This window comes from Heterocephalus glaber, unplaced genomic scaffold (assembly GCF_053883595.1).
Source record: "Heterocephalus glaber isolate CG9 unplaced genomic scaffold, H.glaber_assembly_v1.0 deba00001479, whole genome shotgun sequence".
NCBI lineage: Eukaryota > Metazoa > Chordata > Mammalia > Rodentia > Bathyergidae > Heterocephalus > Heterocephalus glaber.
The window spans coordinates 19403193-19429052 of record NW_028258316.1 but is presented as its reverse complement, the minus strand read 5'-3'; positions in this window follow the sequence as shown (position 1 = coordinate 19429052).

Genomic DNA, 25860 nt, shown 5'->3' with positions numbered 1-25860 from the left:
GCCAGATCCCATTCTAGGGTCTGAGCTGCACAGATGGAGTGAGATCATTCTTTTGGACCTGGTTTGCTTTAATATGCTGGAAGACATCCTGAATGCATGAATATGTAAAGAAGTGAATGACTCCACAGGAACTATGAACACAGTGTAGACCAAGAAGCCATTGAGCTTCTGTAGGATGCATCAGTGCACCACAGGGGAGAAAAGTCACCTGCTCGCCTGAATTGATGCCAGGGAGGATTGAGCAGTCTCCACATGCATCATCCCATTGCTTTGTGAGTTCCTCTGCTTATTTCCACATTTGTAGCTCTTTGGGGAGATGATGATTTCAGGACTCAAATCTCTCTATAAACCAACTTTGGGGGATTCATATTATTAACTGCTACAGAGAGAAAAATAAAGAGAAAAATGGATTTGAAATTAGAGGACAGTCTGAAGTTTGTAATTTATTCCAGGGTAAGGAATATATAATACAACCTTTTAGACTCTTAGTTATGACATGTAATAAATAGGAATGATCAAATTATTATTTTATTTTATTAATCCTTCTGGGAGTCATACAAGGCAGGGGATATCCAAAATTTTCTTTGCAAGTAGAATAGTTGTAAAATAAATTGTCCAGAAAAACTTAATTCATGTAGCACTTTGTACTCTTATTGACAGCTAATTGAAATTTAATCTTAATCTTAATTTAGTGGATTCCTCAATCAGTTAGCTCACACACATTAATTGAGAAACTGATATGTGCCTTGGACTAAGCCTAGGAAGAACAGGAAATCTTTCCTGAAAACATGACAATTACATTCTACCTTGGAAAATGAGAGGAATGGAGCAGGGAAAATAAATCATCGTATTTAGTCTTATGTCCCTCTTGTTCATCCTTGTCCCAGCCCTGGCACTCAGCAACATGATTGTCACATCACTGGCATTCATCATGTATCAAATCAATCAGTGTATTGAAGATGAGAGGTCAAAGGCATAGAGTCTGGTCCTTCCCAACCCAGAACCCACATAATTGCCTGAGTGATATCTCTAAATGCTAATCAGACACATCTGTTCCTTGATAAAATCCTCTAAATCTCCTAAGAGTCTTGAGGATATCTTCCAGGTGCCTTAGTCTGGCATAGAGCCCCTAAATTTTCCATCCAAGCAGACCTTCATCTGTGCTGTGTGGACATTCGGTGACAGTTACCTGAATGCAAGACATCAGTCCACTCTCTCTCTGGTATCAGATGTCTGCATGCTGTTACTCTCTGCCTATGTATATCCAACACAGTATAAAACCCCAAGACATGATTTCCTTTGTCCAAGAAAGTTTCCTTTATTTCTGAGTTTTTATAATCATCTAATTCTAGATTTAGCAATTAAATTCACAAATATCTATGACTTTTAAATTTTTACTCTGTTTTCAATTTTTATTTTTTATTACTCCATGTTTGCAGTGTATTATGATTACAGTCTTTGGGCCGGGGATTTAGCTCAGTGGTTCCACCGCCTGCCTCACAAGCGGAAGGACCCAAGTTCGATCCCTGATACCAAAAAAAATAAAAATGTTCCTCCTTATGATTACAGTCTTCATAAGGAGATGGTACATGTCCATGACACATCTTAATTCTTTTCATCCCTTTCCCTTCTCCCTCCTTCCTTCCATGTCTTGGTTCCCTTTTCATTTGCAAAAGATCTGTCTTCCTTTTTCTTATTATCTACCTTTTATTTTATTTCTTATTTATATTTTGAGTTTCTCAGATAAGGGAAAGCATGTGATATTTAAGCTTATGTGTCTGATTTATTTTACTTGAAATTGTTAGCAGGAAAGTAAAGTAACACAACTACTGTGGAAATCAGTGTTCCTCAAACAATTAAAACTAGAAATTCCATTCTACTCAGCTATTCCTCTTCCAAGTTTCTTCCCCAAAGAGTTAAAGACATCATCTTTCAGTGATACATGTCCACCCAAATTTATAGCAGCACAACTCGTAATATCCAAATCTTGGAAGTGGCCTGTATGTCCATCAGAGAATTTATGCATACTTTTTCTTCTTGGAGATGTTTTGTTATTTATTTCCTTTTTGCTAGTGAAGAAGCTATGTTGCATATAATAATAAGTGGTAAAACTATGATTTGAACTCAAGGCTTCTGACTCTTTGTCCAGAGTTCTTTTTCTATTACCTTGTGTAGGATATCTTGAAATAAACGGGAGAAAGTCATGCTATTTTCTTTATCCTGAAACCCATTTTTAGAGAGCAAGACCAGTTATCTTATAAATAAACCCTGGCACACTTGAATGGAAGTAAATCTATGTTTTCTTGAATTATTCAATAAAAATACCATGCCTTCTCAAACAATGTGTTTTTATCTTTTTTGGATACGGTTAATGTGTTAATCATGCCAAAACATACATTGACGTTCTAATATATGCTCATCTGTGTGTTTGGGAAACATATTTATCAGAGTTTACCTAACTAATGCTCAATTAAGACTGTCTAGTGCTTTTCATAGCCCCAGTGGGCATAAACTGAATTGTACAGTATGTGGGGATCTGTCTTCGAGGCATTGTGGATACTTAAAACTAATGAAAATGCAAAGTGAGAGCTTCATGATAGGGGTGGAATCTGAGCTACAGCAGCAATTCAAATCATGGATATAAATGGAGAATTCTCAGGAGTAATCTGCGGGAACCCTTCAAGACGTTCCAGGATGAGTGGCTAATGAAAGGGTGTCCCCGGAAAATGGAACAATTTAGGCCAGAACATGGCATATTACAGGGGACCAGGGACCTTCAGATAGAAAGTCATTAGAGAGACATAGGAAAAGGCTAAGGAATCAGGAGCAAGCTGGTTGAGGAAATCAGTCAGGACCATACTCTAGGACAAAAGTAGGACAACGTTCTTTAGTTATTTTCCCAGTCTGCTAATTGCTTCATTGAGAAAACAAGGTCTGTTTTAATGTAAGAGAATTAATTTAAATGTGATATCAGTTCTCCAAAGGATGTTTGTAATCTCAGAGCTCAGGAATGAGATGTTAACATTGCTACCACTCAGCTTTGTTGGAACAAAAAGGCAAAGTTCTTGTCATAATTCTTGTTAAAGATAGGAGAAGAAAAAAAATTCCCATTTTGTAGCAACCCCCAAAGAGAAAGGACTTCTATTGTTTCATCTTTATCCTTGTGCTTCCTTTGAATATTTGTCCTTAGATGGTAGAAAGCAGACAATGTGTTCTTGGGCAACTGAGGAACTGTTTGATGCTGCTGAAATATTAAAAATTGTGTTCAAGTGACCAGCACTCCACAAAAATGGAAGAGATGCTGTTTTGGAGTTTTGTTTTGTTTTTGTTTTGCCACAGGAGCCCACCCAGAAAATCTTTCAAGGAACGGACTGGAAATCCACATTGGCAGAAGGAGGAGACCTCCCAGAGGAGGAAAGGTGATGTTCTTCCTAAAGGAACCAAGGAGAGCTTGCTCAAGTCATGGACAAGCTCATGATTGGGAGATTAATTCTTCCTCAGAGTGAACTACTGGAAAATACTTTAGTTTTGGAAACAAGTTATAAGAAACCGAAACTTTCTGCCAGTAACACATAAAAAACAAATCATTAAACTTTAGGGTGGAGATGAATCTGAAACTCAGCCAGACCAATTCCTTTCACTGGGCAGATAAGGAAACTGAAATCAAAGAAGCTATTTTTTCAGTGTCAGTGTCAAAAAGCCTTCCTCCCAGGTCCCTAACCTGGACTCACGGAGGGTCAGAATTCAAATAGAGCTTTTAACATTCATGCAATGCAGTAATTATATAGTCCCACAAAATATAAGTCGTGTGTCCCAGACTAGACCAAGAAAATTTTGAGACTGAAGTAACAGAGGGGAAAACAGGGAAGGAGAGAGACAAAGATGCTGGGTACACTCAAAATTTCCACTTGAGTGAACTTAAAGTTGCTTAAAATAATTTTTCAAAATAATCATAACTAGGATCCATCTCCATTTGAAGGTTAAAGAAATTCCATGGTGTGTTCATCCCATAACAAACTGCAGTGATGCCTTCATTTAACAAAGAGGGTGGTCTTGGATGTCTCATGCCACCTGTGGTGAGGAATTTTGCTTGGGATAAGCAAATGGAATGTTTACAAGAACTTTAACCAAAAATGAGATCTTGGAATGTAGTCTTAACATGCAGAACAAAGCATTTGCAATGGAATAAAAAAAAAGTATTTTGAAGTCAGGAGGTTGATGGTCTGGTCCCAATTCTGACAGTTGCTTTGAAACATGATTTAAGTACCCCACATCCATATCCCTCATAAGAGGACAGTAATTCCATCTCTAATATCGCACAATTGGCCTGGGAGAACCCTAAAATCATCTCGATGTCTAACATAGTCATTTCTTTGTCCCAGAAACTCTGTCCACCTATAAAATCACACTTCTTCATGCCTTTCCTCGTGTTCATGATTCTTCAGGCATTGCCTCCTTCAGCAGGACTTACTTGTCCCACACCCTCACCCCGACTCCCTTACCCAGCCCGAATTAGGAGCTCATCTCCAGTGCTCCATTCCACCAAGTGCTTGGTGTCCTCTTTTTTTTTTTTTTTTTATTAAATTCTTTTATTGGTACATTGTAGGTATACAACACAATTACATTTCTCATTGGGAATTCTACCTTTACATAATGCATCTTGCTTCTTTTTTTTCCCCATTCCTAGCCCTCCCTTCATGCCCTCCACCCTTCCCTATTTACAAAGACTTTATTTCCATTTTTTCCATTTCTCAGCATTTTTCCTTTCCCTTCTTTCCTTTCCCCTGCCCCTCGCATTACCCCTACCCCTTTGGACCTTTTATTCCTATTTTACATCATCGATTATTCATTCTAATCATTGGTACATTTTAGGTATACAATATAATGACATTCATCATTGGAAATTTGCACCTTTACATAGTCTCTCTTGGTTCTTATTTTTCACCCTTGCCCAGCCCTCCCTTCAACCCCTCCAGCCCTCCCTATTTACAAAGATTTTATTCCTATTTTTCCATTTTCTCATATTAATCCCATTCCCTTCTATCTTTTCCCTTAGTCCTCACACTTCCTTCCCCTTTGCCCCTTTTCTTCCTATTTCACATTACCTATTATACATTTAGTCCTTATTTACACTTTCAGTTTCTCACACCAGAGAAACTATTTGGTATTTATACATGTGTGTCCTATTTATTTCACTTAAGAGTATCGGGTCAATGTGCATCCACTTAGCTATAAATGTCTCTAATTTCTTATTTTTTATGGCTGAGTAGTACTCCATTTTATAAAAAAACCACATTTTCTTTATCCAGTCTCCGGTTGATGGGCATTTGGGCTGTTTCCAAGTTTTAGCTATTACAAACTGTGCTACTATGAACATGGGCACACATATATCACTGTGGTATGGTTCTTTTAATTCTTTGAGGAAGATCCCCAGCACTGGAATAGTGGGGTCAAATGGAACTTCCAGTCCTAGTTCTTTGAGGTATCTCCATACTGATTTCCACAGTGGTTGCACCAGTCTACATTCCCACCAGCAGTGGAGCAGGGTTACAACAACACTCTAGAAAATATTCTAGACATTCAAAAACAATCAAGTTAGTAATAATCACTCAATTAATTCCCACCCAATTAAAAATACTTGAAGTTATTTTTTGACACAGGATTTTAAAAACATTTTCTTGAAATTATGATGACACTCAGCTCTCTTCAAGGAGGTTTAAAACTCATGGAATTCCCTTACAGTTCATAAATAGAATACATTTCATCTGAAGAATGGTCTTTTAGTGACTACACCAACAAAAAATTGAAGGTGAAGCAGTGGAGCAGAAAACAGAGCAGACAAGAGAGAAATATCAAGTGTAATATTTAATTTATTATGAAATTAACACAAAATCCTATACCTTGTTCACAGTAGACATTGAATAGGTATTTCTGAAAATGAATTGAACTGTGATTATGGCCAAGTCATCTAATAAAATCAGGTACAAAAAAGTTCAATTTCTCCAAAGTCCAAGACAAAAGGCAGCCTTTTAAGTTTTCATTAATTGACCTCCTTCACATCAGCTCCACAGCAGAGCCATGACATCACTGGTAGGGTTTATGTCATTTGTCTTAAGCAATGTTTCAGTTGTGCTGTCCACAAACTATAGCCAAAATAAGCTGTCTTATTCCCTGAGGCAATGACCAAGGCCTAGAAACCCTGAGTACACACACACACACACACACACACACACACACACACAAATCTCAAAGGGAAGAAAGAGGCTTAAACCTTTAAATAACTTGTACATATTTACATTTTCAAAATGGTTGTTTGGTTTGATGGTAAACAGGATAAGACTATCCAGAGAAATGTGAACATTTTCGAGAAGATGTGCCTGTCTGTGCTTTCTTGAACGTGGAAGTATTCTTTGAAGTCGTAGGAGAGTTAGGAAAGAAGACTCAAATATTCATTCACAAGACCATGACTCTAGAAGTGAGGTCTCAGCAGGGAAAACCTCTGCTTATAATTCCTTAATCTTGTTGTTGGAAAATGGAACAATGTAAGATCATGAAAACCTCAGGGCAGAGGAAAGAGCCTTGAACTAGGTATCAGGATGTAAAATGTTCCACAAGCTTTCTATGTGACCTTGAACAAGTTTGACTCATTTAGACATCAGTTTCCATATCTATGATTTCTCTATAATTCTCTGGTGACAGAAAGTCACTGAAGTTTGCCTATAAAAGGACTAGCATATCAAAGGTGTTTAAGAAGCACGTGCTTTTGTTCTTTCCTTACATCTGATCATATTGCATACCTCTATTCTTGTGGAAAATCCACAGGCCAAACTAGTTCACCTACCTGGTGAACCTCAGGCAGAACTGTTTGTAGAATGTTACCCTGGAGAAAAACAAACACAGACACAGGTGCGCACACTCACAAAGTGGCCTTTTGAGTATCTTTGCAGCCTTATCACTTACAAAAACTTTTCAGTTTTTTGTTGCAAATTATCCATGAATCTCTAAATAGATTATTCATTGTCAAAGTTCATGTCTTTATTTCTGCAGAAGTGCTTTTCTCCTAACATTTTCCCTAAAAGATTATCACATGTAGTACATCAAATATAACTTGAATCTCATAAATATATTCTAGGTACCGTGTGAAGTATTATCTACTCTTATTTGCTGATTGTGGCAATTCTATTATCTTACATCTTGAAACATAGAGCTGAGGTTTCATTGTATCTGTTGCTAATCTAATCCTGTCTTTCCTTTCCTACAGTTTAGTAATAGCTTTTCCTATATGATCATATTACTTGGTCCAGATTTTCATTATAGTATTTATATTTTGTATTACCACAGAGCAAGATCTGTCTCCACCTGCATCCTCCTCTTCTATTTTTATTTCTCAACCTATCACAAAAGATGAGGCAGGTTTCTACCTCTCAAAGACTTACCTATTTTCTGAATCCCATCCTTTCACACTCTTACCCATGCCACCCACCCTTGCCTGGTTTTCTTTTTATCTTTTTGCTTACTCTCATTTACCCCGAGAACACCTCTGCTATCTTCAGAAAATACAGGTCTTTTTCAGGGCAGTTTTGTTCTTTTTTGCCTTTTATTCCCTTTTTTCTTTCTCCTTTTCCCTCTCCTTTTCTCATCTCATTCTGCAGTCTTTCTTCGCAAGATCTCACCCTTCTATCAGCTAGGACCACATTCGTATTTCCGGCCTTGTCTCTTTGTTGCAGTTGTAGATATGTATATACAACAACCTACTTGATTTCTGCTTGGCCAGAGTGCGAGCATTTCAGGCTTAATAAACTGGAAGGAGACTCTTGAACTCAGCCCCCATTCTTTATTGTGTTAACTGTCCTGGTATAGCTTCTGTCATTTTGTTACAGGATAGTAAGTCCCAACCATTTAGATGTGCAAGTCTCAGTTTCACGACTGTGAAGGATGGAATCATGCACAGAGGAGGTTAAGAATAGGAAATGTTTATTGAGAGGCAGCTCCTGAGAGACAGGAGGGGTCTCAAAAGTGAGTTGCTGCTGAGGCTGACTAGGGGTTTTTATCCAGTAAGATCACATTACAGTTATGTTGGATCAAACTATAGTCAACCTATAAAATTACAAGTGCAGCCACTTAGGAAATACTGATCTAATAGAAAACCAAGGTGAGTAGCAAAGGTATATAACATGGAAAAGAACAAAGCCATTTCTGGAAGGGGTAGGAGTGAGAGTCAGAGTGTTCTGGTCATCTATCTATGTGCTCATTATGTTTTTTTCTATGTGTTTATTATAGTGTTCAGGCTTATTGGACCAGATGGTGCTAGTTACAGTACAGCTATGGACTGTTGTTTATCTCTGGGGAGGCTTGCAGGAGTGTCTCAATCTTGGGACCTATTGTTTATCAACTCAGCCCTTGACCACAGGCCTGGCTTGCTTCATCTCTGTTCTGACTGTCTTGGGACCAGCCCCTTATTAGCAGTTTCTCCCACCAATAATTTCGTGTGGCCCGTCTCAGAGTTCCATGCCCCCATTCACATAGTAACTCCACTTGCAGGTTTGGGGCTTTCTATCACCTCCTCAATAAGAGCTTTTCATATATTTGTCTGTTTGTTGCTGCACTAGGTTGGGGCTCGTTCTCTTGGTTTGCATTCACTAAGTGTCTCACAACTGTCTATCATATCACATGGTGCCATTCATATAATGAACAGACTAGGCTGATTGTCTTCGATTTTTTTTATTTTCTTGAGGTGAGGATTGTCTGTTCTGAACATTTTATCCCCATGGACTAAAATATTATTTGACTCATAGTGTGTTCAGTGAATATAATTCAGAAGTCTGAAAAGGTGGAGTGATTATTACTTTTCATTTTCTTCCTTGGGATGAGACCTTCAAAGTCTGTTTTTTTTCCTGTAGTTCCAAGGTTTAGCACAAGGACTGGAACCAAGCTATCTACTTATCTGATATTATCACTTTGGATCTCAGTGGTTAAAAGATCAGAGCTTGAATTTCAGTAGATAGGGATTTAAGTCTAAGGAGACATTTTTAGTTAAATGGATGCACCTTGAGATCATACTCTTAAGTGAAATACATTGGACACATTTTTAAATACCACATTATTTCTCAGGTATGAGTGACCAAAAGTGTAAATGAGGACTAAAATCTATAATAGGTATTGGAAAATGGGAAGAAAATGTTAAAATGAGAAGGGGAACAAGGGAGGGGGGAAGGAAAGAAGGGACAAGAAAAAAGGAGAAAATAGAAGGACAAAATGGAAACAAAGATTTTGTATATAAGGTGCGGAACAGGGGTTGAAGGGAGAGAGGATGGAAAAGAAGAAACAAGATATATTATGCACAGGAACAAATTCCCAATGATGAATGTAATCATTATGTATATCTAAAATGTATCAACAAATGTTTTGCTTCAAAAAAATAATGCTATGACTTTATTTGCTTCTTTAAACTATTTTCTGCATTTGTGTGGGGAGTATACTGAAACTTATTTCATAAGGCTGCTGTTATGAAGATAAAATATTAGAGAAGCTAAATAGTTGAGAATGTGTATGGTACATTAAATTTAAGCTATTATTTATTATTTATCTAAAATTTTATTACTTATGATTTTACTACTTATTTTATCAGAAATCACTTTTCACCTAGCTACATTCTATTCTAGGTAAGAATACAATTATGAAAGGATGATATCAAATTATTTTATAATTAAGAAAAATCTGTAAGTGGGGACCTAAAATCAAACAAAAAGGTATTCATCAAAATCTTTTCATCCAAAGGTGAACAGAGGAGACCTCTTTTGAAACTGAAGAACTTGCATTCTCTAAAAACAGATAATGTGTTGAGAAGGAAGAGTTTAAGAAAAATAAATGATGTAACTTTTCCATAGTAACATCTCACATTTCCCCCATAACTGAAGATTTTTGAAGGAAGATATTTACCATTTATGGGCTTGTTTTTCTAGAAAAGATATACAAGGGGTAAAAATCAGTGTTAACTATTGATGAAGCCTATTGGATTGTTAATTATTGATCAGGTTATTGTATTGAAATGAAGAGTCCTGTTGAAATTCTCAGAAATTGCATCAGGGTTATCAGCCCATGTGAAGCCCCAGCAGCATGAGAGATTTTGTTGTATTTCATATTTCATAGTTGGCTTCTAGTAGATTTTATTCAAGATGGTTTTAGATGCTTCCCCATTTGGAATGTACCAATTTTTGAAAACAAAATGAGATGAAAATAAAATTCAAAACCTTGTGGATCTTTTTAAAGAAGAACAGTTAGAATTGGATGGAGAAATAGATCAAGGTGGAAAAGAGGACATATTATTTACTTAGAAAATACATCATGCAGTGAGCTCATGATACATTTTCATAAGTGTCTCACCTCATCCTCACTATGATCATGCATGGTACTCAGTACCCTTCTAGTTTTGGAGGTAGAGAAACCAATTTCAGAAATGCTAAGCTCAGGGCCCAGTAAAAATGCATAAGTCTTTGCTCAAAATTCAATGAGAATTTCAAGATGGCAGAGGGATGACAGTAATCCAAGCATGGAACTCTGTTAAGTGTTAGATCTTATGTGACTGAACAGCCACATGCCCATGAGGCTGCCCTTATCAATAAAACCACTGCATGTCACACAGATAATAAATGGTAGACTTCAGGATTAAAATTCAATCATATAGCATTTACATTATGATTTCTGCTCTTAAGCTCCTATGCCTATTAATGTTCCTCCTTTCCTCCGTATTCTGTTTAGCTATCTTTGATGAAACGATGTTTTGCTTTTTTTGGAAAATTGCTTTTTCCTTTTCGTTCTTATTTCTTTCTATCTTTCTTTTCTTCTTCCTTTTTGTTATCTGTTTGATTGGGTTTTTTTGCACTTTAATGCTTCTGAATAAAGGCTGCTTATTGATGGCTGAGCTGGGCAATATGTCAATATCCCATTTCCACACTTCTTGCTGATTTCTGAGGTATGTTTGTACATTGGCTAGCTCTTGCTGTCTCCTCAGCATGAATCAAAGATTTTGTTGATAATTCATAACAAAAGCTTTGGTTCTGAAAGTAGCCTTTAGGTGGTTATAGCCAATATATTTCCCTGGATGTCCAAAATGCAGGACACACATCTTTGCAACAGAAGAAATCCTGGTGGTCATTGAGTACCTTAATCCCATTTTTATTTTGTGACTGTTATTTTATAACATTTTAATGTACCTTTACAGTAAGGGGTCTGAGGTCATAGAGTACACTAAGAGTAAATTTGCAAGTAGAAAGCAAGTATTTTAGACAAGAAAAATGAGAATATTTGTAAAGAGTAAATGATTAGTATATTATTAGTCCACACTCTCATTATTGGACAAAATACCTGAAACCCACAACTTTGAGGAAGAAAGGTTGAATTTGGCTCACATATTAAGGGGATTCAATCCATAGTCATCTGACTCCAAGACAGGAGCAGCATGGTGGAAACATGTGGTGGAACAGAACTACTTAGTTCACGGTGGCTAAGAAACAGAGCAGGGCACCAGTCCTGTGAGGAAGGGGTTAGAGTCCAAACATAGATCCAAGGCCAGGCTTCCCTGACCCACCAGATACATCCAGAAGAGTATTTCACCAATTCTCTATACAAATCTCAAAGCCAGTCAGGTTGACACTCCATCTCAACTTGTACAATTACTCTCCAGACCATCTCTTCTGTTTTCCATAAAATATACTCTTTAAGAGTCAGACATGTTCTCGGGTCAACAGAGATCCAGTTAAAATAGAAAGACTTCTACTATACCAAATAGCCAACACTGTGAGTAAACCAAGTCTCCCATTCTATGCTTCTCACCCTAAAATGTGGAAAGATGCAACCCGAGTCATTTTGGAGGGGTTGTCCACCCCCCAAAGACTCATGTACTATTGCATGCTTAAAGTCTTGGCTGAAATGGAATAAGTGATTATATAGCTTTTCTAGGCAGGACTGTGTCTCTGAAACTCTCATGAAGTGCTATTTGCAAGGACTTCAGTTGCTACAAAATAAACTGGAACTAAAAGGAAGCAAGCTGTCCTCAGTTCCTGAGAAAAGCAACCCTGAAAACTGTTCCCCACCCTCAAGGAACTGTAGAGTGGCAGATAAAGTGTAGCTCAGTCACAATCTTTTGTCTATTGGGTAAGAAAATACTGAGGCTGCTTTAAGATACATCTTAGGGTTTTACATTGCTACACTATGTGGAGAAATGTCCTCACTGTTAATGGTTCTACCATAAAATCTTGATTATATTTCCACAAGACACTTTGGTAATAGTGAAAGGTGACAGCAGCCCCACAATAAGTTCATATTAAAGTTTTTGTCTGTTATCAACTAACACTACTAATGTAGAAACTGGTCATTTGATTGTACCCCATGGCTTGTAATTTTTAGAGGGACTAGTGGGGACATCTAACTCAGGCCAAGGTTTGTCTTGGCAAATTTAAGTCTTCATGTAAACATTCACTGAGTTAATACTATGCTGGTCTCTGTGCTGGAATTCAGGTAGACTGTCCCAGAGAATCTGAAGCTGCCTCGGACTTTGCTATTCTTAGTACATGATTGTGCTCACAATTCCCAAAACAGTCAGGAAGCCATCTTTTCCTGTCTAAACTCAATATTAGTTGAATGGACTGTGGAATTCTTCCCTGAATTGGAAGAACATCAGGCCCGTTTTTCATACAATGAGGGATGTGCACCACTAGCTGTGAACAAAGTGGCTTGGAGGATGGTAGCAAAAATTTTTTTTAAAAAAATTAATAAGTAAACACAAACCACAGCATGATGGAGATGTGCCCAAAGTCTGCAGCTTCGTTATTATGTAATTCTAAACATGCTAGTGATAAGTTTTTCACTCCTCACTTATATTTTAACATATTTCTCCAAACCAGCAGCTGTGATGAGAGATCATCAGCATCAGGTCTGATATCTAGGCTTTTCTTCATCTCTCTGTTTCATGTTGTTGAGAGAACAGGGAAAGTTTACCTCAAAACTTTGCATAATGAGACAAATGAATAGATGCGACTTTCTTTATCAACACTATAAAAGATTAAATGTCTAAAATAATAATTTTGGGAGAGAAATGACTAAAATGCAGGGAAAGGTCTTTTTTCCCTGACCATTTGGTAACAGTGAGCAACCAGAACTTGGGTTATGAAAAATTATGAGCAATGTCACAAGAGAGAAATCCTGAAGAACAAAATTGGAAGAATAGATTGGAGACTCTGCATCAATTTGTAATCTCCCAAATGTAGTATATCCATGGAAAGTTGGAGAGACATCTACTTTTTCAAGACAGATGCTCCTGAGAGAGAAGAAAAAGAAAATTCTTTTAAAACTTATTTACCACAAACTTGATCTTATCCAGGTTTAGAGCTATGATTCAGTCTGTTTTTATGGTACAAAAATTTCAAGCTAGAAATTTAGTGACTTTATACACATGTTCATAAGAGATACACCCTTAACTTAGGTTTTCAATGTTTTCTACAAATACAGACCAATGTTTATGATCTTACAATAAAAAAGTCACACACCACAAAAAGCATTGATAGTATAGTGAGACTGGAGAGAATCATCAAACAATAGAAGCTAATGCAAAAGACTAATTAGACCAGATAAAAAGTATAATATTTAAGTCTGAGTTTTTTAAAAAGTAACAAAATTCCAGTAAGAAGAAGAACCTACAAAAAATGACCAGGTCAATTGGGTCAGTTACCAAAAAATGTTAGAAATGAAAATATGATCATCAAAATTAGAATTATTTTGAATAAGTTGAATGTTAATTAGACCTAAAAAGAGAAATAAGAGAATTGAAAGAATAGTGTAAAGATGAAATAGAACATAATGCTGAAATACAGGAGAAAAAATATAAAGGAGAAATGAATGGGCTGAGGATGTGGCTCAGTAGTAATGATGGTAGGAACAGTCATCGAGCATGCTTGAAGCCCTAGGTTGCATCACTGGCAGTGCAAAACTTAATTAATTAATTAGATATAAAAATAAATGAGAGATGAGAAAACAAGCCATGGAGTAGTTTTCCTCTACTGTTAATGCATGACTGATTAACATGTTCAATTATGTTTAATTATAGCTCTGTAAGCAGATAACATGTGGTCAAAGCATTGCTTAAAGACATAGTGGAAGTTCAGTGAATCCAAAGTAAGGATACAAAAAACCACACAAGCTAGACAAAGGTAGTGAGTGACACTACAGTGGCATAGGAAACATCAATGAAAAAGAGATGCTCTCAAAATAAGACACAAGAGCAAAGTGATTTCATTCAAAGGCAAGAGAGCCTGAGTGGTATCTTTAACCTATTGAAAGAGAACAGTGGAATACCTCAAATTCCTGAAATTTGTAAATGTAGAATTGTATTTTCAATAAAATTAACCATAATATTAGTAAAATAAAGATATATTCAGGGACAACTGAATTCATTTCTGTCACTAGAATAATTTTTAAAAGATACAATTTGAGAAGAAAAAAAACCACGAAACAAGATCTGATAACAAGAAATGTTGAGAAAAAGTTAACCATATGTAAGCTAAATAAATCTTGACTATCTACTTTATTTTAAATCCATAATAAAATAGTGTGAAAAAAAGTATGTCATGGAAAGGATGACAATAGTTATCACATCCCAAGACTCTTATGTTCAGGAAGAGAATAAATATATGGTTAGCCCAGGAAAAAATGAAATAGTAATGGTATTTAATTCAGATCCAGTATTGTAATAATAGTAATTGGTTGTGAAACTGTCAATATAATATGGAGGAAAAAAATTATTCATAATGGAAAAAGTCTCTAAAGAAACACCACCCCCCCCGCCACAAAACTGGATAAAGAATATGTGGGGTTTTTTTCTTATAAAATGGAGTACTACTCAACCATAAAGAATGAGAAATAGAGACATTTATAACTAAATGGATGCATATTGAGGCCATACTCTTGAGTGAAATAAATAGGACACACATGTATAAATACCGAATAGTTTCTCTAGTGTGAGAAACTGAAAGTGTAAATACAGATTAAAACAAATAATTGATAATTTGAAATAGGAAGAAAAGGTCCAAAGGGGTAGGGGAAGTGGGTGGGGAAGGGGAAAGGAAAGAAGGGAAAGGAAAATTATGAGAAAAGAAAAAACATGGAAACGAAGCCTATGTAAATAGGGAAGGGAGCACAAGTAATGGGGAAAAAAATAAGAACCAAGATACATCATGTACAGGTACAAGCACCCAATGATAAATGTAAACTTATTGTATACCTAAATGTACCAATAAAAGAATTTAAGGAAAAAAATTCCCTATAAAACCAAGATTTAGAAGGGTTCAATAAAGTACTGAAGATCCGAACTAGCTCAGAAAGGCAAAACAAATTAAACAAATCAGTGAAAAAAAAATTATATTCCTTATCTATGAAATATAAATTGATAAAAATGGTTAAAATTCATAAGAAAATGTAGCAATACTGTACAAATAGTATCCAATACTCAATTGATTTCTTATACCAGAAGCAATTAGATGATCCAGTTAAAATATTTTCTAATAATAAATCCATGAATTATGATTAGGAAAGGGACTAACAAATAATGCACAAGGCTTTTTGTGTGAAAGATTTTGTAAAAATTGTGTATTGTAAGATATTATTTTAAAAACTCTCAAGAGGAAAGACATGACATATTCACAGGTATACTCACCCTATTAAATATGCTAATTTTCGCAGGTTGATAGATTTGATAGAATGCCAGTTAACATTTTTGCAGGGTTTTCTTTCTCATGTATGCAACTAACAGGCTAATTCTGAAATTTATATTAAAGGATCAAGTGAACCTAAATATCACAGCCTGAAAAACAACTCAGGGGAACTTGCTCAGGCAAATAGTGATAACTTGGACAAAGCTACACTAACTAAGACACTAAGAATGGTGCAGGTTTACACAGATAAACAAATGGAATCTAATAGAAAGCTAAGCAATGAACAGGCATTTAAATAAATAATATATGCCAAAAGCAGCACTGTAGAACAACAGAGAAAAGGGTGAATAGTTCAATGAATGGGGCTGGCTATTGGCTTTTCATATACAAAATAACAGAATATATTTCTTTGTATGATATGCAAACATTAAATAAAAGCTAAAATTTGGGAAAACAGAAATATATATGTGATCTTGGGGTACAAAAATAAAAAAAGAATGATACATAAGTGTAAGCAATGAAGGAAAAAGGATAAATCTGACCACAATTTTAAAATTAAGACTCTATCCATCAATAGGTATAATAGAGGAAATGAAAATACAGGCTACAAGTCTGGGGAAGGTATATACAATATTTGACCACAATAAAAAGTGTTGGTATGTAAAATACATAAAGTATAATGTATACAATCATATAAAGAGGCAAATGAAGAACTAGAGGTTGGCAGTGGTGTGTGTGTATGTGTGTGCGTGTGTGTGTTTGTGCGTAGGGTGTGTAGGAGAAGAAGAGGTTGGATAATGAGTACTAAAAACCAATTAGTCGGGGTTCTTAGATTTAATATTGCTTAACATGAGAGGTAACTATAGTCTACAACAATGTATTATATATTTCAAAATAACTGCTGAAGAGTCGAAAGTTCCCAACACAGAATTGGTAATATTAGAAGAGGTGTAAATGCAGATTACTCTGATTTGATCATTACACAATCTATATATGTACAATATCTACTTATAATACTGAACTCCATAAATAAGCACAAATATTATACATCAATTAAAATGAAAATAAAATAAACAACTTGAAAGCAGAAAAAAGTGAACAAAGTCATAGACGTTTCATGAAAAAAGCATTGATAATCAACATACATTCCTAAACATGCTCATTCTCATTTGTAATAAGGAAAATCTTCAAAATAGTTTAAGATAATCATTTAATACCCTCCAGACTGGTGAGAAAGAGCGTCTAATAACGTTGGTTGTAGTAAAAGATGTGGAACAATGATAGTTCTCAATACTGTTAGTGGAAAGTATATTGGTTCAAGCGTACTGAAAAATAAACTCGAATTAGCTACCCAATTTCAAAAACCTAACAACCTAGCAATTGTATTCTTGAGACTATCACTAGAGAAACTTGCACATGTGTACTAGAAAATGTTCATAAGGATATTGCCAGCAACATTGATTTTTACTAGCAAAAATCCTGGATGCTTCCTAAATCCCTATCATCAGAAGAATGGTTGCCTTGTAGAACAGAGATTGCACTGGAATCATGTGCATCAGAAATAAAACAATAGAGTTCCACTCTAAAAAGCTGACATAGGTTAATGTCAAAATTTAAGATGAATTGAAAGTACAGTTTGCGAGGAACTACATTTAGCATGATTCCTGGTATAGTTACACCACACTAAATTGAGGGTGCATATGTGGAAAACATCTGTCCAGGAAAATAAAGGATAAATAACACAAACTTCAGAATGGTCGTCATCTCTGGAGATTGGAAGAGAGCTAATGGAGAAATGAGAAAAAGTATGTGAACAGCTCCACGGTTCTACAATATTCTGTTTCTTAAGCTGATTGGAGTAAACACGGCTCATTTTTTTTTCATAGTATTCTTTCATCCTCTTTTCTCCCCTATCTTCCCCTCCCTCCTCTCTCTTCTCCACTCCTCTTCCCTCACTTTCCCCCTCCTTCTCCCTTCCCCTCCTCCCTCCTGGTGTCCACTTATCTATCCTAGTTCATAGGTTGCTATTACAATAGCAAAGATGAAATAGCTTATAAAAACCAGATATGCATGTCTTATAATTCTGGAGGCTGGGAAGTAAAAAATCGAGGCACTGGCAGGTTTAGTGCATGGTGAGCCCTGCTTCCTGCTTTATACACAGTTGTCTTCTCTCTGTATCCCATGATAAGAGGGGCAGGGAAGATCATTTGGCTCTCTCTTATAAGAGCACTAGTTCATATTCGAGAAGGCTCCCAGTGACCTCCAAAATACTCTACTTCCAATTTCATCACAAGGGTGGTGGATAAGCCATAAGCCGGAAGGTGGGGAGTGACACAAACATTTAGATTGTGGTGCTATTTACCCCTCCACCCTTCAACATTGGTTATGTTTTTGTATATACAACATAGAGTGTGTTATAAGAAATTTTTGTCTAGAAGCTTGCCAACAAATAGAGGGAGAATAAAAGGAAAACCTAGAAAGCACAGTGTGGACAAAGGCAATGACATGAAAGTTATTTATGCATGTAACTGTTAAGAATCCTGTCCAATTCCAGTATGTATTCTTGAGGTTAGAGAATGTTTTGTAGTCTACTGAAAAGCAGGTGAAAGCACTGTTGTTTAGCTGTATGCTTTTTTCGTGGAAACAGATTAAGTCTCCTTGGCTTGTTTCCCCTTTCTGAGATACCCAAACATGTATTAGTTATCCTACAAAAGGGACATTTGAAGACAGCTGCAAGCAAGCTGAAGCTGCAGGAGTTGTGCTTGTTTAAGGAAAGGTGAAGGATTAAAACAGAATAAAAAGTCTTGCCCAGGTTTGCATTAGCAGTATGTCTCCAGTGCTTACTGCAATGCCTGGCACCGTTGTGCTGTTGTGCTTGATAAATATTTGGGGAATGAATGAATGGGGTCTTTGACAATGAGCAGTCATGGGAACGTGTCCTCTTTGTTAATGCGTTCTTGTTCTCATTTCTTTCTTTGGCTATTCCACCATGGCTAGAGAAACTTTATAACTTTTTTCCCTTTTCCTTTTCAGTAGCTGGTAGGGGTGGGAAGACACCAGGAGGTCCAAGACAAACTGTGAATGGGCTTGATTTCCAATGGTCCACACAGAGTGCTGACAGATGTCTGACATGAGAACCAGATTGGAGCAGCTGCCAGCTGGGGCCAGGAGCCAACCTCCTTTTCTGAGGAAATCTTCATAGATGGCAGTAGATCAGACACTGCAGCATGCATACTACACTCTGCTCTAGTCTCTTTTACCCCTCATTTCTCCAGCTCACACCAGGAGGAGTCAATAATAATAGATGTTAAATCACTTCCAATTTGTGGGGCTCGTTCATAAGGCAATTGGGGAAATTTAGCTGAGAGCTGAAGTCAAAGAGAAGTTTTGGTATAACCTGACCACCAAATCTGTGCCCCAGACCTACACTGCAGAGGGTTAGTTCTTATTGTATACATCTACTTAATTGCAGTGAAAATGCCTCATAAACAGAATGGAAAGCAGAGGACAGAGAGTAAATAGTAGGAATTTGAGCTTCCCTGTCCGAGACTGACCCTAATTTATCCCTAGGTGTTCTTAGCAGTTAGAAGCAGGAAAACCAAAAGGAAACCCAAGTCTATCTTTCAAATCCATGATCGTAGCAGAGAAAGGTGACTGCTGTTTCCAGACTTCGATACTATGCTGTCTCACCCACCAGTACAAGTTTCAGTTTTTACCAGAAAGTCTCCAGTCACCATGCAGGAACCATGCTCACCATTTTGATTATTTAAGAGATTTCAATATAGAGAATTTAACAGAGAGAATTTGATGTAGGAAATTTGAGTTTGGAGAAGTGAAAACTAAAAAATAGACAAAATAATAAATGTAATAACAAAAGTGCAATTGTATATAGGGGTGAGCTTGTGGGTACTGGTCAAGAGTGTTGGGGTACCAAGTACTTGGAAAAGGAGCATGAAGAAGCTATGACTTAGATCTAGTGCAGGTATTTACTGAGCACTTATTAGGTGCAAGGAATAGGATAAAAATCAAAACAAAAGTAATCTCTGCTCTTCAGACAGAGATAGCTCCACACAACCAGTAAGTACTGTTGTATCTACAGATGGACAAAGAAAATCAGGAGAGGAATGGACCAGGCTTTCCTTCCTTTTAAAATTCAACTGTAAATTATAAAAACATATTCATTTAATAAATTGTCCACCAGAATAAAGTTATCTACCAAAGTCCATACATGAAATTTGAGCAAAGTGGCACATGCCTATAATCATAACACTTGGGAGGCTGGATCGTGAGTTCAAGACCAACCTGGGCTATATAATGAGTTCAAGTGTAGCCTAGACTACATAGTGAGAACCTGTCTTTAAAAAGTTCACAGATGGTGTGAAAAATGTGTCGCCTCATATTCACTATTCTGGATATTTATCCTACCAGGATTTTTTTTTGTAAAAAAACAAAAAGTTTGCATATACACACAAAATATATAAATATATATTTATATAACTTGGAGACTTTTCAGCTATTAATGCAACCTTAAAATATACAGATAGGAACATAGGTGCATAGTTGCCAAATAGTTCTGTCACTTTAAAGTGTTTTAGTTAACATTGTCTCAAAAATTTTCTACTTTTTGTAAAAGCTGTGCAATTCTTATTAGAAAAATCTTGCAGATTAACCTGACATTTTCTCCCCTAGTGGATGTTTAGTTTTCCTTTTGTCATAATTACCAAAAGTACTGAAATGAATATTTTTGTACATATAACTATATACAAATAAACAAATAAGTCTGAGAACAGTATCCAAAAAATAAAATCATTCCATAAAGGATAATTTCAGCTGAGTGTGACGGCACACACCTGTAATCCCAGCACTGGGGAAGATAAGGCAAGAGGATCACTGTGAGTTTGAGGCCAGCCTGGGCTACATAGTGAGTTCAAGGTCAGCTTGAACTACATAGTGATGCTCTGTCTCAAAAACAGAAACAAAACTAAAGGATCAGTGCAATGCAAAGTTTTATGAGTTCTTCCAAATAAGTATTGATTTAAGTTCTCAGCAAATGTTCTCTTTCAAGGTTATTTCGTCATATTTGGTGATTTTTTATATTTGGAAATATTGCCATTCCAATGGGGAGAAAATTTCATTCTGTTTTATTTTTAGCCCTTTAAACACAGAGATTTTTTAATGTTGAGATCACATTCTTATCTGTTTATAAGGAAATACGATGTTTTAATAAAGCTGTGCAACAACAAAATTTTATGTCTTTGATCTTCATATTAAATAAGACAGAAATTATTTTTCACTTCTTTTTAATAACATTTAGAAACAAAAATTGAATGGTTTGAATGATTCTCCACATGATCATTCGTAAGTCTTCAGGGCAATTATTTTCCAAGAACTAATTAAATATAACATACAAATTCATTATGAACCACATTAATATTTTCCAAGACAAGGTAACAAACAAACTAAATGATTATTCAAGAGTTATTTCATCGCACCCAAGATGTATCAGGATGAGCCCGGTCTGGCTTTGCATCTCCTAAGGGCTCTACCCTTTTCTCCCATTCCTTATTGGTATGCAAGGCAACTTGACGGACCATCGCCTATTCTCTTGATCGTCTTCCTGAGATACTGTGATTTCCCCCCAGATGGAGTCTGTACTTCCTGTTACAGATTCATAGCACCTTGATCCCCTTCTTAAAAGTTAACACTTCTGTAACAATTTGATTCCTTTCTGCTATTTCTGCTAGAATATAAACCTAAAGAAAAACCACACCTGTTGTCTAACTCGTTCTGCATTGTATCCCCAGTACCATGTGTTGTACATGTTGTAAATTCTCAAATATATCTTTAGGGTTTTGATCTTGTGGAATGAAACACAGTTCTCCCTTCTGCAAAAGGACCATTGAGCTGTTTTATATACTAAAATGAATGTGGAGGACAAGGCAGGAGGATCACAAGTTTGATCCCAGCCTAGGTAATTTAGAAAGATCTTATCTCAAAATAAAAAGGCTTGGAAATATAGCCTAGTGGTGGAGTTTTTGCCTAGTAAGAATGAACCCCTGGGTACATTCCCCAGTACTTAAACAAACAAGCAAAACAAAAGAAAAACAGAGCAAATTTATTGAGTGTAGATCTTAAGAAATGTGATTGAAATAATTGTGAATGTTTAAATTAAAAATATATTACAGTAAAAGACATTGTGATTAATCCCCATCAACATACTCCTTCTCCTTTCAAGCATCTATATCCCATAGTTCTTGACACTTTCTGAAGCAGTTCTGGAAGCCCTTCATTGGATCTTTAGTTGTGGTCACCTGGATGCCTTGATGTCTTGAATTGGTTCAAAATGTTTTCCTTCCAATCCTATTTTGACTTGGGGAGGAGCCAGAAGTTGCCTGGTTCCAGATCTGGTGAATAAGGTGGATGAGGACATGTCGTCATGTTGGGGCCTGCCTTTCTATTGGATGACGCTTGTTTACCGTATTTTTTTAATCACACTTTGGAAGACTGCTTTAGAAAGTGGTAAGAACCGTGGGATAAGTGCGTTAAAAGTGATGTGGAGTATTTTGATGGGAAGTAATGGCAATGTGTCTTTTACTGTAATAAAACATTTTAAGTTTGACATTCACTGGATATTTTGGTCCAAGTTTATATAGCAAATGTTTTTACCATAAAAGATAAAGGCAAACTAAAATAAAATAAAACCAAAGAGTTTGGGAGGAACTTTTTAGAGTTAATGGATAAATTTACTCTTTTAACTGTGACTCTGCTGTCAGGAGTACATATTCATTTTCCAAGAGCAGGTTGAATATAGGCAAATGTGTCCAAACCATGACCTATGGGTGGCATACAGCCTTGGGCCATTATGGAAATCTGTCTCCACAAGACGGTAAAGTTTTAATGTGAGTGTGATTTTTAATGATACTTTTCAAGACTTGATTGCCTGGTGCTTGAGCACAGATGGCGTGGGCAGCACCAGAATGCTATGCAGGGAGGACGAGGTGCAGTGCTCATGCAGACTCCTGCACCCGCCATGAATGGCCAGTTGAGAGGTTTAAAAGCAACAACACCCACATGAACTCCTCTCACACTTCTCTGTAAAAATGTATTAAAAAGAGGAAGTTTTGATATTTACATCCATTAACTATAGTATATCTTTTATCTACAGTTTAAGACAATTCCTCCTTAGTGTCCCAGTAAGCCAAAAAGTTGGACTCCCATGAGAGTTCTTTGCGTGCCACTTACTTTTCTTTTTATAGACAGCATCTCAATATGTTCCTCAGGTCAGGCTCAGAGCTCCTGGGGTTACAACATCCTAGGCTTGAGCCTCCTGAGTAGCAGAGTACACCCCACAGCACTCAATTCAGTGGACATAATTTACGCACCTCAGCTGTTCTTTGGGTCCTTTGAATGAGCCTCCCTTTCTCTTCTCACTGAGTCCATGACTTGTGGAGAAGTCTAAAGAGGAACCAAATATTCAACAGGCGCTCATTTCTCAGGACTTCCCTGGCTCCTGAACACCTGTCTCTGATCCCTGCTTCTCTGATAATACACATAATGTTAAACTTAGTGAGATATTCAGCCTTGTCTCCGGTTCTAGAAAACCCACTTGCAGAAGACAGCTTCTCATTCAGTATGGTTTAGAGTTAGAATGCATATCATTGTACTTCAAGCAACTTGAAAAAAAGAAGCAGCATCTTTCTTTAAAAAAAAATATTATCTTTCTACATCTCTGAGGAATTCCACTCATCTTTCGCAAATCTCCATCACTCTAAAATTTTCCCTGTCTGCAAGGAACCACAGATCCTCCTTCTTGCTTCTTATCCAGAGCTACTTTGCCTATTTTCTCTGATGTGCAGGAATCCACACACATACATGATCTTGGGATCTCAAATTGTAGTGTTGCCAGGTATGAAGTGTATTTTGTACAATAAGAAATAATTCACTCCCAAAGGGAAATCTGGTGTGGATGTTAAAAATATCATTGTGTACTGGCACATTAGCACTTATTATATCTGATATCTGGGAACATTTTACGTATGTCTAATTCAGTTTGGTTTATGTAAATGGAAGTGTGGTATAATAATTACTGTACCCTCCTTCCACAAACCGCTAGCTCTCTCCATGTTTTCAACTAGAGAAGAGAGAGTCGGCTGTACTTCAGTGTTTCAGAACAAGGACTATGGATCAGGTCCAGAAACACATGCCTCGAACACCACAGTAATATTTGAGAAGGGTGGATTCAGAGGCACTTTTCTGAGACCTGCAAAAAAGTAGCACAGGAGAATGCAAGTACAAAAGTCATTCATTTTTCAAATCAGTGAGGACTGTATAGAATTTTAAAAAAGATATGCTACATCAGTTAATGGTGCATCACTCTCTCCCTCTCTCACACACATACACACAGGCACAAAACATACATCCTTTGCCCTATTTTTTCTGTTTGGTGAGATCCAGTATTATGCATGGATGAATCTATATTTCCCTGTGATTGTGAAATTAGCAGCTATGTGAATAATGATCTTTCTTCTTCTTCCACAGGACTACATAAATTGGTGGAAGATTGTATTGGGAGAAAGAGAATGCCAGTAACACAGAAAAGAAGTTGTATGATCAGACCAAGTAAGAACAAACATGTGAACACCACGGTACACCATGTTCAGTACTCCTCATATCTAGTTCATGTATAACATCTTAATTTATGTCAGTACAATAAAACAATTAGTTAAGAACCAAGATTTTTAGCCAGTTCCAAATCTAAAAGCTAGGTCTGAAGGCTGGCTCTTCTTTGACATAAATACATTTTTAGTAAGATTTCAAAAAGCTAGATGCTGCTCCTATTTTGGTTGGCTAAGATTTCAAACATGGCCCATTGTTATCTGTAGAGAAAAGTGCTGAGCAATGTGTGGCTGGACTGAAGCCCTAATGGGTCAGCCCATCCAGAGCAATGCCTGCAACAAAGCCTCCGGACAAGGGTCAGAGCACAAATAGCCTCTCTGGTGTCACCTCTGGAGAAGGGTGCCTCCAACAAGAGTGGGAAGCCTGGGCTCATCTACAGGCTTGCCAACTGGCAGGGTGCTAACTGTGCACATATCTCTCTCTCCTATTTCATTACAGCCTGCTGTCCTTGGAAAATGACATCTCTGGTTGGACAGATGAAAGCAGGGTAAGCATGATTAATAATAAGAGTTTCTCTATTATCACAGTTTCTGACAGAAGATGAAAATTAACTGGTACATTTATTTCATGAGCTGTTGCTCGTCTACATTTTCAGATAAATGGGTTAGCTTTTCCTCAAGTGGATACTGTTGCACACCATACACATGCAAAGAACGGTAATACACAGACCTCTGTAACAAAGCAGGTACTTGGTACTGGTTGACTTAGTCAGAATTTATTAGGTATACAGCAAGAGGGATTAAAATGGAATAAAGGCTTTTGGTGCTTTGTACATTTTAAGAATGATAAAATCATATTATATTTAAAGGTTGAGGAAGTCCCTCATTCATTCATTCATTCATTCATACATACATTTGACTAGATAGATAATAGATAGATGGATGACAGATAGATAGATGCATACATACATACAGATGCACACATGCATATATACATACATGGGAAAAACCTACTCAATACCCAAATTCACAAGTAGCACATGAGAATCACTTCATTTCATCCTTAGAACAGGTATAAGAATTCGATACTGATACTACTCTAATTTAAAGAACTTGGATGAAGAAAAAATAGATTCCTTGCTCAAAGTCTTAGATATGGTAGAAGACCTGTGCTCTACATATGGGATACATGTCTCCAGCCTTTATGCTCATTTGTCCACAGTAACTGCTGCCTTTGAGGAATGACCTATGTTTGACTCTCATCAATTTACCTGTACACTTGGCCACCCTTCCTCATCCCAGAAAGGAAAAACACCACTTCCTCTCTCTAGATGCATTCAGACCAGCTCTGTTCATAGCAAAAGTATTCTTCCCAGTTCAGCATTGGCCCAGAAGTCTGTTCGCACACTCTGGGTCTAACAGTGACCCCAGAAGCTTCTGACCTCACTGACAACATCAGAAATAAAAAACTGCAAAATAAAAGCAGTGAATTCTTTCCAGAGGAAAATGGGCTCCCTGCTTGGACAGACCTTGCTTGACCT